General features: G+C 48.3%; 1 long non-coding RNA gene across 1 annotated transcript in view; it reads right to left on the bottom strand.

The window, feature by feature from the left end:
- LOC108392835 (uncharacterized) overlaps window positions 1–810 on the bottom strand; it is a 44,489-nt gene extending 43,679 nt beyond the window's left edge. Inside the window, exon 1 of the long non-coding RNA XR_012132633.1 lies at window positions 195–810. This is a non-coding gene — a long non-coding RNA (uncharacterized lncRNA). The remainder of the gene's footprint in view (window positions 1–194) is intronic.
- Window positions 811–15,232: the final 14,422 nt, after the last annotated feature.

Genomic DNA, 15,232 nt, shown 5'->3' with positions numbered 1-15,232 from the left:
TTGCTCAGTTTCTGGGGAGTCACTTTGTCTGAAACCAAAGGATGGGCAGAGAGGCAGAAAGGGGGAGAGCCTGCCTCTGCCCCCCCAGAGCCTGTGCTCACTCACGACAAGCAACCTCAGCCCAGCCCAGCCCAGCCGAGGAGACGGCCCAGGAGGGAGTGAGGAATCAGAGCTGTGGAGAGGGTGAGACTCACCATCCGTCCGGTGATTCTGACCATCACAGCCTCCGGAGCGGGAGTCAGGCAGGAAAACCCTGCCAGCTGGCGCTGGTGAGCTGCCCATCCGACTCTCTCTGCCCTTAGGTTGCAAGTCAGAGGTCTCTTAAGATCTGGAAATCTAGATGGAGTAGGATTTCTGCGTCAGATAAGATAATGAGGTCAGAAAGGTCTGGTGAGACTCAGATGACGTTGGAGGGGAGCATGGCTAGAAACCTTGCCATTTAGAGCCGCCCAGTGAGCAGTCTATCCTGTAGAACCAGAGTGGGCTTGGGAGCCAAGAAAGGGGGAGGAGAAAAAAGGAGCTAAGTGATAAGGTTATACAAAGAAAAATAGAAGGGAAAAACATTGCCTAATCCAAAAAGAACACACTTACATTTTGATTTCATGTAATATACTTCCTGCACCCCAAGGGGAACCCCGCTCCTCCCCCTGCTATGTGATACCAGGCAGGGCTAAATCTCTGAGCCCTGGTCAGAACAACTCTCAGGAAAACATCTGTGTGGATTCGCTGGCTTGCCTAAGAGAAGGGCCAGCTCCTCTCCTCCAGGGCCTTGTGCAGTGAAGTTGCTGGCAGGCTCTGCTTGGGAATGCAAGAAGGTTCTCCCTCTATTAAAAATGGGCTCTGTTATTCTAGACCTCAGCTGCAGAGTAACTGATGGGGTAACAGCAGCTCAGGTTAGGAGTGGGGAGCTGGCCTCTCTCCTGGGGAGGAGTCTGGGAAGGGTCTTCCCTACTCTCAGTTCCCTGCAAAGGGTCAAGAGATTCCATCTTCGGGAAGTGGCCATGGGGGAGGGGAGCTGAGTGAGACCTGCCCTACTGCTGGGGTCACAGTGGGGTCAGGAAACAAACCCGTCAAATTCTGTCTTGGGAAATGAGAATGTGCACCCAGACAGGGTGGGTCTGTCAGGTCCAGACTGTCCGAAACATCTATTGGTCGGCTGTGCCTCGCTTCCAACTCCCCATAAAGGCTCATCCAGGCGTGGCAGGCTGAATCCTAGAATTGTATACCATAAGCTTCCTATTTTGTATTTGCACAATAACCCCCTTCGTCAAATGTAATCTGAGCGTGATGCATCCTTGTAATTTAAAGTCCACTAATACGATCTTTTAAAAAAATTTTCCTTGAGGTGGTATTCAGCTCCTATAGCTTCTTGAGGTCACCTTCCTCTGTATATGTGCCTCATTTGTTAATGTACCAGCTTCTAAAACACTCTTTGCTTCAACACCTTAAGCGTTTTCTTAAATGCATCAGCTCTGAGGAACTGGAGCAGAAGCTCTGTGAACACTCAAGATCACACCCTGTAGTGAGTGGTGCTTTTCAAGAGCTGCCATCTTGCAATGGGGAACCGTAAACCAGTAGAGGCTCGGCCCAGCCCACTCTGTCGTGAGTGAGAGCCCGCTAAGCAAGTTTCTTTCCTTCACCTTATATCATCCTTCCCCATGGCTGTGAGCAAGTGGGTGTGACATGCAGAGGACCTACGTATTTGTAATCTTGACCTGAATATGCCTTGATATGATTTAGCCACTCGTGCTTTGGAAGAAAAGTAGTCCTGGTGCAAAAGCCAGTGATGCAAATTGGAATGATTTACTCTGAGAACTTGTCTGGTGTGATCTCTGCTGCTGGCTTCTATGCTGGTGGATCCCAGGAGCTAACCTTTTCTCACGCTTCTTTCTACTTCCATCAGTGAGGAAAACAAAAATTTTGGCCGTTTCTATACAGCATATGAATCACATTTTAGGTAATAATTCTAGGATGTATGACTAGGAGACTAGTGATAAAGAAATGCCAAGTAAGCATGAACAGATTACAAATGTGGCCATGAGATGGACTCCTGAAGGTGACTCCATGCATTTTCCTGTTTCCACCTGTCCTAAGATTTCCAGAGAGACATAGTGTGTGAGGGGAAGTAAGCACATTACTTTTAAATGAAGAATCTTTAAGAGTAATCGGTTAAACCTTAAAGGAAGGATTTATGTTCATATGAATTGTGCAGAAAGGAATTTTAACAATAGAGAGGCCATTTGAGATGATGTGGACTGAGATCATGATTCACAGAAGAAAAGTCTTTCCAGAAGGGATTAGCATACACTGAAAACTCTCCCAGTCCCAAGAAAGTACCTCTGTGTCCTAGAGTTCTCTAGTGAACACACTTAGAGGGATTTATTCACACAGCTAGCAAATAACCCATTGCTTGCCCTCTCATTGATAATAATAGAGATCTTAACTGCTATGAATCCACACCTCGCCAGATTTCCAGTTTGATGACGTAGAGCAGTTTCTCAGCCTCAGCACTAGTGAGTGATGTTTTGAGCTGGATGGCTTAGGGCTGCAGGGGTGGCTGACCGATGTATCGCAGGGTGTTTAGCAGCATCCTTGCCTCCACCCATGAGGTAGCACTAGCACTTCTCTCCCAGTCGTCATCAAAAAGGTTCCTAGACATTGCCCAAGCCCCTCCCAGCCCCCATGTTGAGAACCTCTGATGTGGTGGGATGACATCTTTTTCCTCTAATGTTTCTCAACGATTCAGTTAGCTCTCTGGGGAGCTGCAGAAGGACAGAGGACGTCATTCCCAATCATTGGAATCACCACCAGGCTAAAGTGGGTGGGAAGTTCTAACCACGTGGGTGCCTGAGTTAATGATTGCAGGCTGGAAGGGAGAAGGTCACCATGACAGCAGTCACCCCCACTACTACCCCAAGCACCTGGGTTTCCCATGAACTACCCCGATCCAGTGTTGAGTGGGCTGCATCCTGCTGAGGCTGTGAGAAAATACAAAATCTTGATTCCAAACATTAAAACATTTCTTTGGCAACAGGCGGTTACTGGAGCAGAGATGAATAATGACACTGGGCTCCCTAGAAGAACCCCTCTTGCGTTTTGTAGGAAAGAAGTCTCATGTGCTGAGGCAGAGGCATGGGGGAAAAAGCTGTCCACACACATAAACTGCTCCCCAAACATACGATGTCATCCCAGCAACTCAAAGCAGAGGGATATAACATCAAAAACAAACCAAAAAAGTCTCTTGGCCACACAGACATAACTGATGGTTCCTCTACATTAAAAAAAAAAAAAAAAAAGAATGCTTCTGCGGTCAGTAACATCTGACTGCTGTTGGGTGAAGTAACTCTGGGTTGTCATGGAAACATGTTTTCCAACGATGCCTGCCTCAGGAAACTTCACTGAGTTGCTTCTCATCTGCAGCTGAAAGCCTGGACCTTGGGGCAAGAGGGTCAGGCACAAAAACCGAGACACCCCCTCAAAGAGAACAGGCTATAGGCAACAGGGAAAGGCCCCAAGACCTTTCTGCCTACGGATCTCCAAGTCCCATGTGTGTATAAGGAGACCAATCTGGGGACTGAAGTGGTTTCTGAGCATGCAGTGAAGGTAAGAAAGAGTAGGGGGAGAGCTGAATATGCATGAAAACTGGGCATGTGAGACTCTTCCCACTGCTGCTCAAGACCAAAGAGCCATCTGCTTTGAATCCTTTGAGGGGAAGCTGATCCCTGAAGCCAGCATTCTGGGTTCCCCAAAGAGGAGACATTTCTGTTGCCACAAATAGACTAGAAATGCTTTTGAGAGTAATAGTTGGCTGGATTAGTGGATTCTGAATTCTACTGGAATAAGATCCATAAGCAGTCAGGCTGTGGTGCCTAACCCATGAATATTAGGCAAATTAGGAGAGGATTCAACATGGGTGTTTTTCACAAGGAGCAATATCTAAGGTGACCCAGGACAGATGCCCATAAGTTTTTCGTCAAGACTCAGGTTCCCATTCCCAATGGCTTCCTCTCTAAGAATGGACTCATGTCCAGAAGAGGCTAGATCAGTCTATGACAAGTGATGTCTCCTGGTTGATGTATCTGTTTTCAATAAGCCAACGTTTATAGTCTGTCAGTGGGCTGACTGCAAGGTTATAAAAGCTGATCTCATAAAAGAGAAACATGAGTGGTTGACACATCACATTGTATCTATGTCCTTCTGTGCTCTGGCAGCTGGGCTGGCCCTCATTTACAGCAAGGGAGGTGACATAGAAGCGGAATAACCAGATTTTAATTATAATGGGGATTTTTCTGCTTCTGGGGCTCTGGAGGGCTGGGACTATTGTGTGACTTCTGGTTTCCTGGGAAAGGGATTTTCCTGTGCCACTGCTGAGATGTACTTAGTAAATGTTCCCAAAAGAAATAATGCAGAATGGAATGGCTTCTGGTTTCTTAAACAATTAGAATGAGAACAGATAAAATATTTTAAATAAATAATAGAGTATAAAAATAAGAAAAAATTAAGACACCTTGAACTAACATTCTTTAAGTTTTCAAGACATCACCTGATCACACCACTTGTCTGAAAACATGAAGGCTTCAGTTTTCCCTTTACAGCATGTCTAGCTCCTAGGAGAGGTAGAGAAGCAATAACTCGTTTTAGGTACAACTCCATTCCTGAAGACCCACTCCTTTTCCAACCTCACTTTGCAGCCTGACCAAGACATACTTCCATGCCTGGTTGCTTTGCTTCTTTCCACAATTCTGCTCCAACCCATGTTCTAGCCAGGGATGCAAGGGAGAGAACCACCCATCGTTTGATGCAGGGACAGAACCATTCAAAGGCTGAAGAGAAAATAATTACTTGTAAGCCTACACATGGGTGGGAAAGTCACCAAAATCTGAGGCTGCTCCAGGGACTTGGCTCTCTCCCAACTTTGGAGAAGACGGAAATTTAAAACGAGATAGTTGTTGAAAGCCTTTTGGGGACATCTGGACCACGGTGTGATTCCTTGATCTATCACTTACTACTTGTGTGACCCTGGGACAATTACTATACCTCTCTGAGTCTCCATTTCTTCATCTTCAATATAAGGGCAATGCCGTCTACCTCACAGGACAGGTGTGTGCGTAGTGTGCCTGACTCACTGAACAACAGCCTTCATTGCTCCCATTACTGCTACTTGTATTTCTACTGAAATGGTGCTGGCTAGGGGGGTCTTGGCTAAAAGAGACACTTATGCAGGGATATCTGCCAAAGGCCTCATTCTGAATGCAGCTAAATTGAGGACTGCCTGGAAGTACAGTCTTCAGCTCCTGTAACCTTAGTTTTGCAATGATGGCTGAGTTCTGCCTCCATATATGGTAGCCATTTGCACAGCCAGAAAACAGGGCTGCAGCACACCACCACAGTTCCTCCATCCTGGATTTAGCACAGCTGTGAGCCTGGACTGGCTGCCCTGGGTGTCAAAGGGAATATAAAAGACAGTGGTGTCAGAGAACATGGCTGCATCCAATGCTTGATTTAACCTTCCAAATCTCTTCAAATCTGTTCATCCCTACAGCTATCACCCTGGTCCAAGCTCCTATCATTCCTTAACTAGACAAGTACAGTTGCCTCTGTCTTACCTTGGAATATACTCAGAAAGCAGAGCCTCCAAGGACTTCTATGCTGGTTGTTTACTTAGGAGGTAATCCTGGCAATCAGAAGTGAAGGACAGGCAGAGGAAGGGAAGAAGGAAATCCAATGTAACAGTGTAAGAGTGAGGGTGCTGCTGTGGGCACCTAGGATCCACCCAAGACCATCTGGGGAATGAGTCCTGCAGGTTGCCCAGGAGGAGCATTTACCATGAGCTTCTGTTCTCCAGTGGCTGAGGGCAGCTTCCAGAAGCATGAACCCCCTGAGCCCAGTGAACTCACAGATCATTCCTGCACTTGCACCCACAGTCTCCCCTGGCTTTGGAGCCCTTGGAGAAGCCCTGGGGAAACATGTACTTGAAGTTGGGGCTTTCAGGTGAGGGGAGGTGAAGCCCATGTAGGAGTGGCCATTAAAGCCATGGCTGAATTCAAAGGAGATGCTGAACAGGTGCAGGGTAGGGCAGGTGAATTATCCTCATCAATGCTGGCTCCTTTCTCTACACAGGGGCTACAGCCATTGTGTTCTCAAAATGTGAAAGGGATCTGTCACAATAACACTCCCAACCATTAGGGCTTAAAACACTTCTGTGGATAAAGATCTCAATCCTAATATTATAGCCTTTGCCCAGGTCTGCCCATGGCCCCTGCCTGTTCACTTTCCTCCTGTCACTTCACTCTGTGTAGTTGGGCCATTCTACCAGCTTGTCATTTCATCAAAGTGCTGAGCCTACATGAACCACCGGACCTTTGCACATGCAATTCCTTCTTTCACTAGCAAACTCCTATTTGTCATTCATCACTCAAATCAACTATCACTTCCACAGAGGAACTTTCTAACCTTATCTCTAGGATGGATCATCCTGTGTCAAGCCTCTTAGAGAAGCATGCCATCTCCCTTTAGAGACAAGAAACTGGAGTCAGAATTTGCCTGGAGTGGGGCAAAGGGGACTATAGTTGGAGAACGATGACTTTTACTTCCCAATGTACACCTTTGGAATCTTTGGAAATTTGTACCATATTCTTATGTTACCAGCTAAGTATACACCAAGTAATTAAAAATAAATCAAAGTAATAAGTCAGCTGCAAAAACCATAACTGGTTGACTGACCTTTCTGCTTACAGAATGTCTGGAAGCCTGCTCCATTGAGATCTTTGCCTTTCCTAGGTCTTCTCTTTTCTGAGTTCTGTATTGTCAAGCTGTGTCCTGCTCTCATGGGATAGGGGTGATTTTCTTCCTGAGACAAGATGCGTTGAGAGAACTTACCTCCTTGTTTCTTTTGTGTATGTTTTGTGTTTTAGTCAAGATGTGGGCTCCACCCACTTCCCAGCAGGCTGGTGCTGGCTGAGAGCTTACAGGCCAGGCAGGCCAGGTGTCCGAGGGTAAGCTTTACAGGGCTCTCCCCACTAAGCAGATGTAGATGTTTCAGCCACCTGATGAGAACAGATCACAAAACTTAGACCATAAATTTGACTTTTAAACTCTCTGGCAACTAAGACCAAAAAAGAAAGGGAAAGTTATCTGATTTGGAAAAATTAAATCCAGGAATATGTCTAAGTTTCATAGGTTCAGGAAGAGCTGCCAATTTTTAAACTTTCTCTCAGAAGACTCAGTCTCCCTTCCCTAACCACAGCCACTTTCTCCTTTTTAAACACAGCTTCACTGTGTATAATTGGTATACAATAGCTGCACATATTTGATGTGGACAGTTTGATGAGTTTGGACATATGCATACACCTGGGACACCATCACCACAATATCAAGGGTAATAGACCTATTCATCACCTCAAAAAACTGTCCTTGTTTTTTAAATTGTTTTGTGTGTAGTAAGAACATTTAGCATGAGATCTACTCTTACTGAATGTTTCAGTGTATAATACAGCATTATTGACAACAGGCCTTACGCTACACCACAGATCTCTAGAACTAATTTACCTTGAACACCTGAAACATTATGCCAATGGACCATCTCTCATTCCCCCTGCCCTGGGCCCTGGGAAACTACTGTTCCACTACTCTTCTTATGTGACTCTTTTAGATACTTCATACAAGTGGGATCATGCTGTGTGTGTCCTGGGAAGAGCTTATCTCACTTAGCATAATGTAGGCTCATCCTTGTTGCAGATGGTACCCAATGTCCATCAACAGATGAATGGCTAAAGAAAATTTGGTGTGTACATATAATGGAATATTATTCAGCCTTTAAAGAGAAAGAGATCAGTGCCTTTCTCCTTCACATTCCTGGGTGCAGGCTCTCTCCCCTCTTCTCCATTCTCTGTCTCTTCTCTCTCCCTCCCTTCCTCCTCTCCCTCCTCCTCTTTCTCTGCCTTGTCCTCTCTCCCTTCTTGTTTCTCCCCATCCTATTCACACAGCCTTCCACAAGCTCCCCACTTTTTAGGTTTCACCATCCCAAGTGCTTCCTGAAATCTGAAAGACTTGAAAGGGAACAGAGAAGAACTCAGCCATCCCTGAACATTCCCTCCCTTTCCCAGCCCCTCTCCCCAAGGGCTTCAAAATATTCCAGGCCCCAGTTCGGCTCCCTCCCTCTCTGCAAACAGGCTTCTGCCAACCTCCCCTAAGGCTGTTTGGAGGAAAGGGAAGCATAGATCCCATCTGCTTCCCAGCCCCCTGCGCTGTCAGACCCCGGCCAGCAGGGCACCCGGGAGGCCCAAAGCCAGCCCCGCATCCCCCTGGGCTCAGGGAGAGGGCAGGGTCTCCCTCGCATTCCTACAGGCCAGCTTCAGATGGCTGGTCCCCGCCAGGAGCTTGCAGCTGGCGGAGCCTCTCCCAGAGGAAGCCACTGTGGCCTGTGCTGCAGGCAGAGAAGGCACTAACCGTAGCAGTTTAAGTGGCTTTGGCAGCAACAGAGCACAAAGGTCTTTGAGAGAAAGTCATCCCTTATCTGTCAGGAGGGCCAAGCCGGTTGTTAATATTCTGTTTATCTCTGGAGGTGGGGGTGGAAAAGGGAGGCCTGGAGAGAGATTTTCCATGTGTAGATAGACTCCGTCCTGTGACTTGCAGAGTCGATGTATCACCAGTATCCGGAGTTCCTTTTTCTTTTCACTCCAGAGAGGAGAAATAAAAAATGAAACTGCCCACTTACAGATCAATGGCACCTTAAGCTGTTCAACAACATGTCCCTGAGGACGCCTTTGAGCCAGGCCTCATGACTGAAGATCCTGAGAGGTTAAACACAGCCCAGGGAGCTCCCTGGCAGGGATTGGGGTCCGTGTAACTGAGTCAGTGAACACTTCTTGGGGAGCCTTCCTGAGCCAGTCCGGAGCCAAAGGATACCACAGGTGTCCTCAAAGCAGGACAAAGTCTTTGCCATTTCTTCTTCATCTTGCTTGGCTTTGTTTGGAATTTATATCTCAGAGGAACTTCCTGGACTTTTATAGATAAAGCTTGTGGATTGTGACCTTGGGGACAGTGGGGAGAAGAGGAAGAGGAAATCGGGAGAGGTTGGTAGGGTGTGAAGAGGAGGTGATGGTAATGTAATGGTGTGATGGAGGGTCAAAGTGGGGTGGTGTGCACAGCTGTGGGTGGGACTTAGCCTCAGAGCTGCTGTGCTGGATCGGGAGGGGTTGGGGGTGCAAGCAGGAAACTCAGGACATTTGAGGTAAAGAGTTTCCTTCTGTGGAAGTGTTTGTCTGTACATCTGATCCCCAGTTGCTTTTCTTCATTCCTTCCTGCATTCGCGCAGCAGAAAGTCTGAGCGTTTGCCATGTGCCGTTTACTGGAAATATAGTGTATTCTTCTCATAGAGCTTGGGATCTTCTCTGTCTCTTTGAGAAAAGGCGGTCTGAGGTGGGCCCTTCTGCTCCTGGCATCTAACTCCACCCTGTGGTCTGATGGAGTCTGAGCCGAGTTACTAGTGGGAAAGGGTGCTTGTCCATATACACAACTGCCATGGGGCACAGTGGAAGACGGGCATGGATGCTGCCAGAGAAGGCAGAGCAACAGTAACTATGATCCTGCCAAAAACTGTCCGTAAATGGAAAAGATCTAGGCAGCTAGTGTTATAAAGTTAGATTGTTTGACAAACCAATGAATCTAGTCTGGAGAAGGCATGGGTGGGCATGGCGCACTAGAGCTACCTTCAAATATCTGAAGGATGTCATAGGGGAAAGGGGGGAAGGTATTTACAGTGACTCCAGAGAACACAGTTTGCAATGCTGGCTGGGAGCAATAGGAAAATTAATTTTGGCTTAATGTGAGAAAATATCTAAAATGTATTGCTGTCAAGAAATGCATGAGCTGCCCCGTGAGGGTATGAGTTCCCGTCCCTGGAGGTGGGCAAGCGGCATCTGCACCACCTTGCTAGTCATGCTGCGGAACTGAAGGCTCTTCTGGGCTGGAAGTGTGCTTAGTGATTTCCTGTGTCCCTTCTAACTTTAAGGCTTTAAGATTCTGTGAAACGCTGACCAACTTTCTTTTTAAAACCACAACCACTTATTTTCAATCTGGGGGTCCTTTCTCTTATGATTTTGTGTGAAGTGGGAGGAAAAACAAGCTTCCAAGACCTTTCCCTTCTTTGCTGCCTCTGAAAAACCATCTTGGGGCACTTTTCACTTGAGTAACTGAAAAAACAGGGCCCAGTGGTTTATAAACATATGGAAATCATACATGCTTCTGAGATCTTGGAAAGCACATATTTTTCTTGTCCCAGTTTATTGTTCATTTTAAGAAGGTACTCTGAGGTCTTCTTTAATTTGTATTTCCCTTCCCCAGTTTGAAGAGGCAGGGATTAAATGCCAGTGGGTGAATTACAGAAAAAAACTGTATAACCTTCCCTCTGGGAAAGATGCCTGGGCCAGAAGGGAAGCTGAAATTGCTCTGTAATTTGGGGCTGCCCTTTTTGGTCTCTAGGAGCAAAGCCAGGTCAGACCTGAGATGGCAGTACTAATGCCAGTAGGCTGACCCTGGAGCCCCTGCTTCCTGCCTGCTCTTCTGGAGGTCGGCTGCGTTGGTTTGTGGCCACTCCAGAACACAGCCTCTCGACCCCTCAGAAGAAGGCACTCTGCACGCACTGTGGGCATGTTCTCTGGGGTTTGCCGTGGCCCATGAATCAACTCTTCTGATCAGCCTTTGGTGAGGTGCTTGTCCCCAGGCCTGTGTGCTGAGGATGGGCCAGATCCTACTCACAGCTGCCACCTCCTGGAACTTGCTAGAATGTGAACAGCTCCCAGGATCCTAGGCCTTTACTTACGAGGGCAGTAATGGGCTCTGCAAAGAAGGCCTGGAGGCAGTAGCTGGATGTTAGTGCTTTTTACTCTGGAGACCAATGCTGGATAGCGTTCTAGCTCAGGGTGGCCTCGGGGTTCATGCCGGCACGGGCTTGCCTTGGTGCAGGCTGGCTTCCTTCATGGAATAGACTTGAAGCCCCTTGGAGCTTTATAAAACCAAGCCACATTGCAGGAAAGGAAAAGGGGAGTGTCCTTACTGTCACCTTGGATTCATCACGCCCCTCTTTCTCATGCACCTTATGCCCTAGGTCACTAAACCCACTGCATTTTTTCCATCAGCATTTCCTGGGGCCAGAGCCAAGGAGCTGCTAGGAGCTGCTCCTAAGGGCCCTTGTACGCACCCTCCCTGCCCTGGGATCCCTGGGAGGGACATGCCCCCGGGGAAGAGGAGACACTGGTCCTGTAGAAAGACTCAGTGACTCCAGAGAAGTGAACAGTGAGACTGACAGAATACCTTCCCCAGCTTGCTGTTTCTCAATGGTCTCCAGGAAAGAGGTCTGGTTCTTGGTCAACATCCTGTGCTGGCCTCGAAGGGCTGTATTAGCAGGCCCTACGCTCCTGAAGAAATCCTGTGCTTCACTGGCCCCTCTGTATCTGACACCCTGGGATCAGGATTCTTCCAACCCTGTTTGGCTCAGCCTTGATGAACACTCAAGCTCTTAATGAAATCCTCCCATTGACTTTTGCTTACTTATAACACATGACCATAGCTGCTGGGTCCCAGGTGGACTGGGTTCTGGCCCAAACCTGCAGGTGAGCATAGTTAGGAAGTCTCCAAAATGCCAAATGCCCTTCTGCAGTGGGTGGCCGGGGCTGACCTTGCCGGTGGGGCTGGGTGGAGCAGGCTCAGATGGTGTGGCGTGTCCTGTTACTCTGATGTTTGACCTGGTTCACATTTGGCTGGGGCTGCAGCCCAGGCAGCAGGCCCGACTCAGCTGTGTCCTCTGGCCTCCACACAACAGCTTTGTCATGAAGCTTGGCAAGGAACAACTTAATTCTTTCTGTTATTTCAGAGTAGTGGTCAGAGAAGGAAGGCTCTCTGTCTGGAAGAATAGGTTAAGGCTTATAAGGTAGGATTTCAGTAGCTGAGGGGGTTTGATATACAGGGAAAGATGATGGTCTAACTATAATATTCAAGTTCAGAGACTAAGATACATGCAGAGGTTGAAGAATTTAGCTCAGGCAGGAGATTTGTCCAGGAAAGAGTGCTTAAGTCTTGGCCATAGTAAATTCCCCCAAGGGCAGTGACCACATTATATATTTATTTGAATTCCCTCATGTAACCTAGCATGTGACTTTGCTGTAGTAGACAGACTAGCTTGATGGTCCAGAGGGTGCAGCCTGGCATCAGGCTGCCTGTGTTCGAATCCCTGCTCTGCTATTTAGCCATGTGACTTGGGCGTGTCTCAGTATGCTTATCTGTTAAATGGAGATGATAATATTGTGAGGATTAAGTGAGATAAGTAATTACAACAATGTTTGGCACATTTGTTATTATTTGGCACACAACACACAATAGGAATTGGTTAAATGAATGGCTGAAATTCAAATAGAAGTGTAAGGTAGGATGGCTAAGTTCTTAATTTTGGGATGCTTATCTCTAGTGCTTAACTTTACCCTGGTATTTCTTGACTGTTTTACATGTTGAGGAGCTTTTAAATGATTGAATTCATGTAACTAAGACAGTGCAGAAGGAACTGTTGCATGCACTGAGAACCCTTCCACCTTGAGGCAGTTATCTGGGACCAGTCATGTTCTTTCTAGAGCGCCACTGGAGCTGAGATGTGCAGTTCCCTGCAAATGACAGACTGCAGGTGCCCTGGGAGTGCTGGGTTACTCTGCTTGGCTCCTCTTGTAACCAGGGAATGGCATTGGTCAGACGGTTTAGCATCACCAGAGCAGCCACCTGGGGCCACAACCCAGACTGCAGCTCATTTACCTCCTTGGGAACTTGTAGTCAGTCAGTCCTTGGCCTCCCTGACCCAGTGCTCCCGCCACCTGAAAAAGCTGGCCAAAGATAACAGGACATCTTAGGCTCTGTCACAGGTCAGGTGTCAGGGCAGGCCTGAGAGTGACTGCCCTGTGCGTCATGTGGAGGGTAGGACGTCCTGGCAGAGGGTGGTGCTCAGCCTGGGCTGCCCCACCCTCCCTCTTCATCACCCACCAACAAAAACATAACAGAATGGAGGGTGCCCAGCTCCCTTCTGCTCCCCCTGCACTGAGCTCACAGTGCACAGGTGCTGGCCGCATGGCTCCTCTGCCAAGTCCCTTTCCTGCCCTGAGCCCTGAGCCGCGCGGGGAGCGCAAGCAGGATGATCACTAGCCAGCTGTTAGGAATCATTTTGAGGATGAAAACAATTCAGCTGGGCAAGAAGCCCACCTCCAAATCCTGTCCCCTCCTCTGTACTCTCTGCTCGTTGTTCTCCTTCATTCCCTTTATTCCTTCCCCCCTCACCGTTTTTACCCACCCACACAGCCCAGCTGAGAACATCAGACAACGCACTGGTTCCAAAGGCAGCCATTTGATCATGCAGATTTGGAGGTTCTGGGTTGCTGGGGAAGGGGTAACTGGATTCCAAAGCATCTCTCCCCTGGGAAGCTGGGCCAGATTCAGCCAAAGTCCCGGCCATCTGTGCAAAGAATAACAACTGCCAAACAGCATGCTTTCCTGGGCTGTCCTCCCTTCTCTGTGCAGCAGACTTTGGCACTGTGGCAACAGATGTGGAAACTGAGGCAGGGCTAAGGCAGGCTGCGAGTAGCCTGGCCCACCAGCCTAGGCAGTCCCTTAGGCTCTGCAGTTCAGTGAGCTCAGCACTGCATGTGAAGCAATTCCTCAAACAGTTTGGGCCCTCCCTGCAAAGGCAGGACCTGCTGAAGAAGGCTCTAGAGAGGGAGAGGCCTTTGGGCTCTGCACGCCAGCTGGGGAGCCAGGGGGAGGAAAATAGGGGCACCTTTGGCCTCTTCTGCTGCTGAATTCTTCTCCAGAGTGTCTGTCACCCCCAGCCCTGGATTTTTCTACCGTGGTTACAGCCATGCCTGGCTCACAGCAGCCTCTCAGCAAATACACCTTGCCAGGGACCGAGAGTATGCGTCCCTGCTGGCACTGGGGGCAGGAGCTGTGGAAGTGCTTAGGCTCCAAACCCCTTTCTCCTTCAGTTCCAGAATGGCCTGGGGGTCGGGGTGCGGACTTGGGAAGTGATGCTGTGTATCTCTAAGGTTCCCAGTTTCCTTCCTACCATCCCTCCTGGTCTAACTCCACAGTGTCACCCCACTGCCCTGCCAACCCACTACCACATTCCCACTCCTCCTCCATCCCTTCTTCATGTTAAGATGCCTATTATTTGGTTCCACTTTGGTTATTTGTCTTAAGTGTCACAGTCTTAAACTAAAGAAATAAATCTCTAGAATGATTTAGTTTAGGCATCAACAAGGGAGAAGAGGGCCTGTCTTGGGGAAGGGGAGACAATAGGGACTTCCAGGGGCATAGAAAATGCCTGTGAGACCCAGCTCCCCAACTAGCCCCACCCAGAGCTTCCCACGTTATCTTCATGGCACTGTGGGGAAGTGACTCAGAGGTTTCCCTGCGGGTGTGGAAGACCACGACAAGGCTGTGGGGGAGGGGAGCTGAACAAAAGCAGCCCAAAGCGAGTTTCTTCTCAGCGTATCACCTTACTGCAGCCATTCCACCCCGTTCAGCAAGGGAGGGATGCCCCGCCCACCTTCACAGCTGCCCGGGTGTGGCCTGGAGATGGGGAAGCTGGGTAGGGAGAACAGATGATTTCAATTTAAGGCAGAATTTGGGGAGAATAACGTTCCACTTGCTCATTTTTCTTAGTCCCCCCACCCCCAAGCTTGATTCAATCAGTTGTGGAGGAGAAAGGCCTGTTTCCACAGCAACATCACTGTAAGAGCAAAAAATCGGCACCACCAAACAGGAGGGAGTTTCAGCTAGAAGAGGGCAGGCACTAGGTAGACAAAGAAAGGGAAACGCTGAGCAAAATCTGAGCAGGCTCTCAGCCCTCCAGATTCCCTGGTGGTTGACCTTTCATCCCATCTGGGACCCAGGAAAAAGCATGGGCACAGGGGAGCACCAGTGATTACACCCAGGGAAACACACCTGCTCACTGCCTGGTTTCCATCAAACCAGCCTGATCTCTTGGGCTCTAGGCCTGCTGGCCCGTGTTTATTTTCATGGCTGATGTAAAGCCAACCAGACTGATGAGTCTGGATCTTTCTCCTTTTCTTATGTTGTTTCCTGTTTAGTTGAATGTGTTCAATATTTCTGTGCATATTCATTTCCCATCTGATCCTGCCAAAGAGGACTAGGGTTGTTATTTCATCTTCCAAGGCCATGGCCCGGACATTATTCAAGT

The sequence above is a fragment of the Manis javanica genome, chromosome 6 (assembly GCF_040802235.1).
Source record: "Manis javanica isolate MJ-LG chromosome 6, MJ_LKY, whole genome shotgun sequence".
NCBI classification, from domain to species: Eukaryota; Metazoa; Chordata; class Mammalia; order Pholidota; family Manidae; genus Manis; species Manis javanica.
Note: the sequence above shows the minus strand (reverse complement) of the source record. Positions and strands in the feature narration are given on the sequence as shown.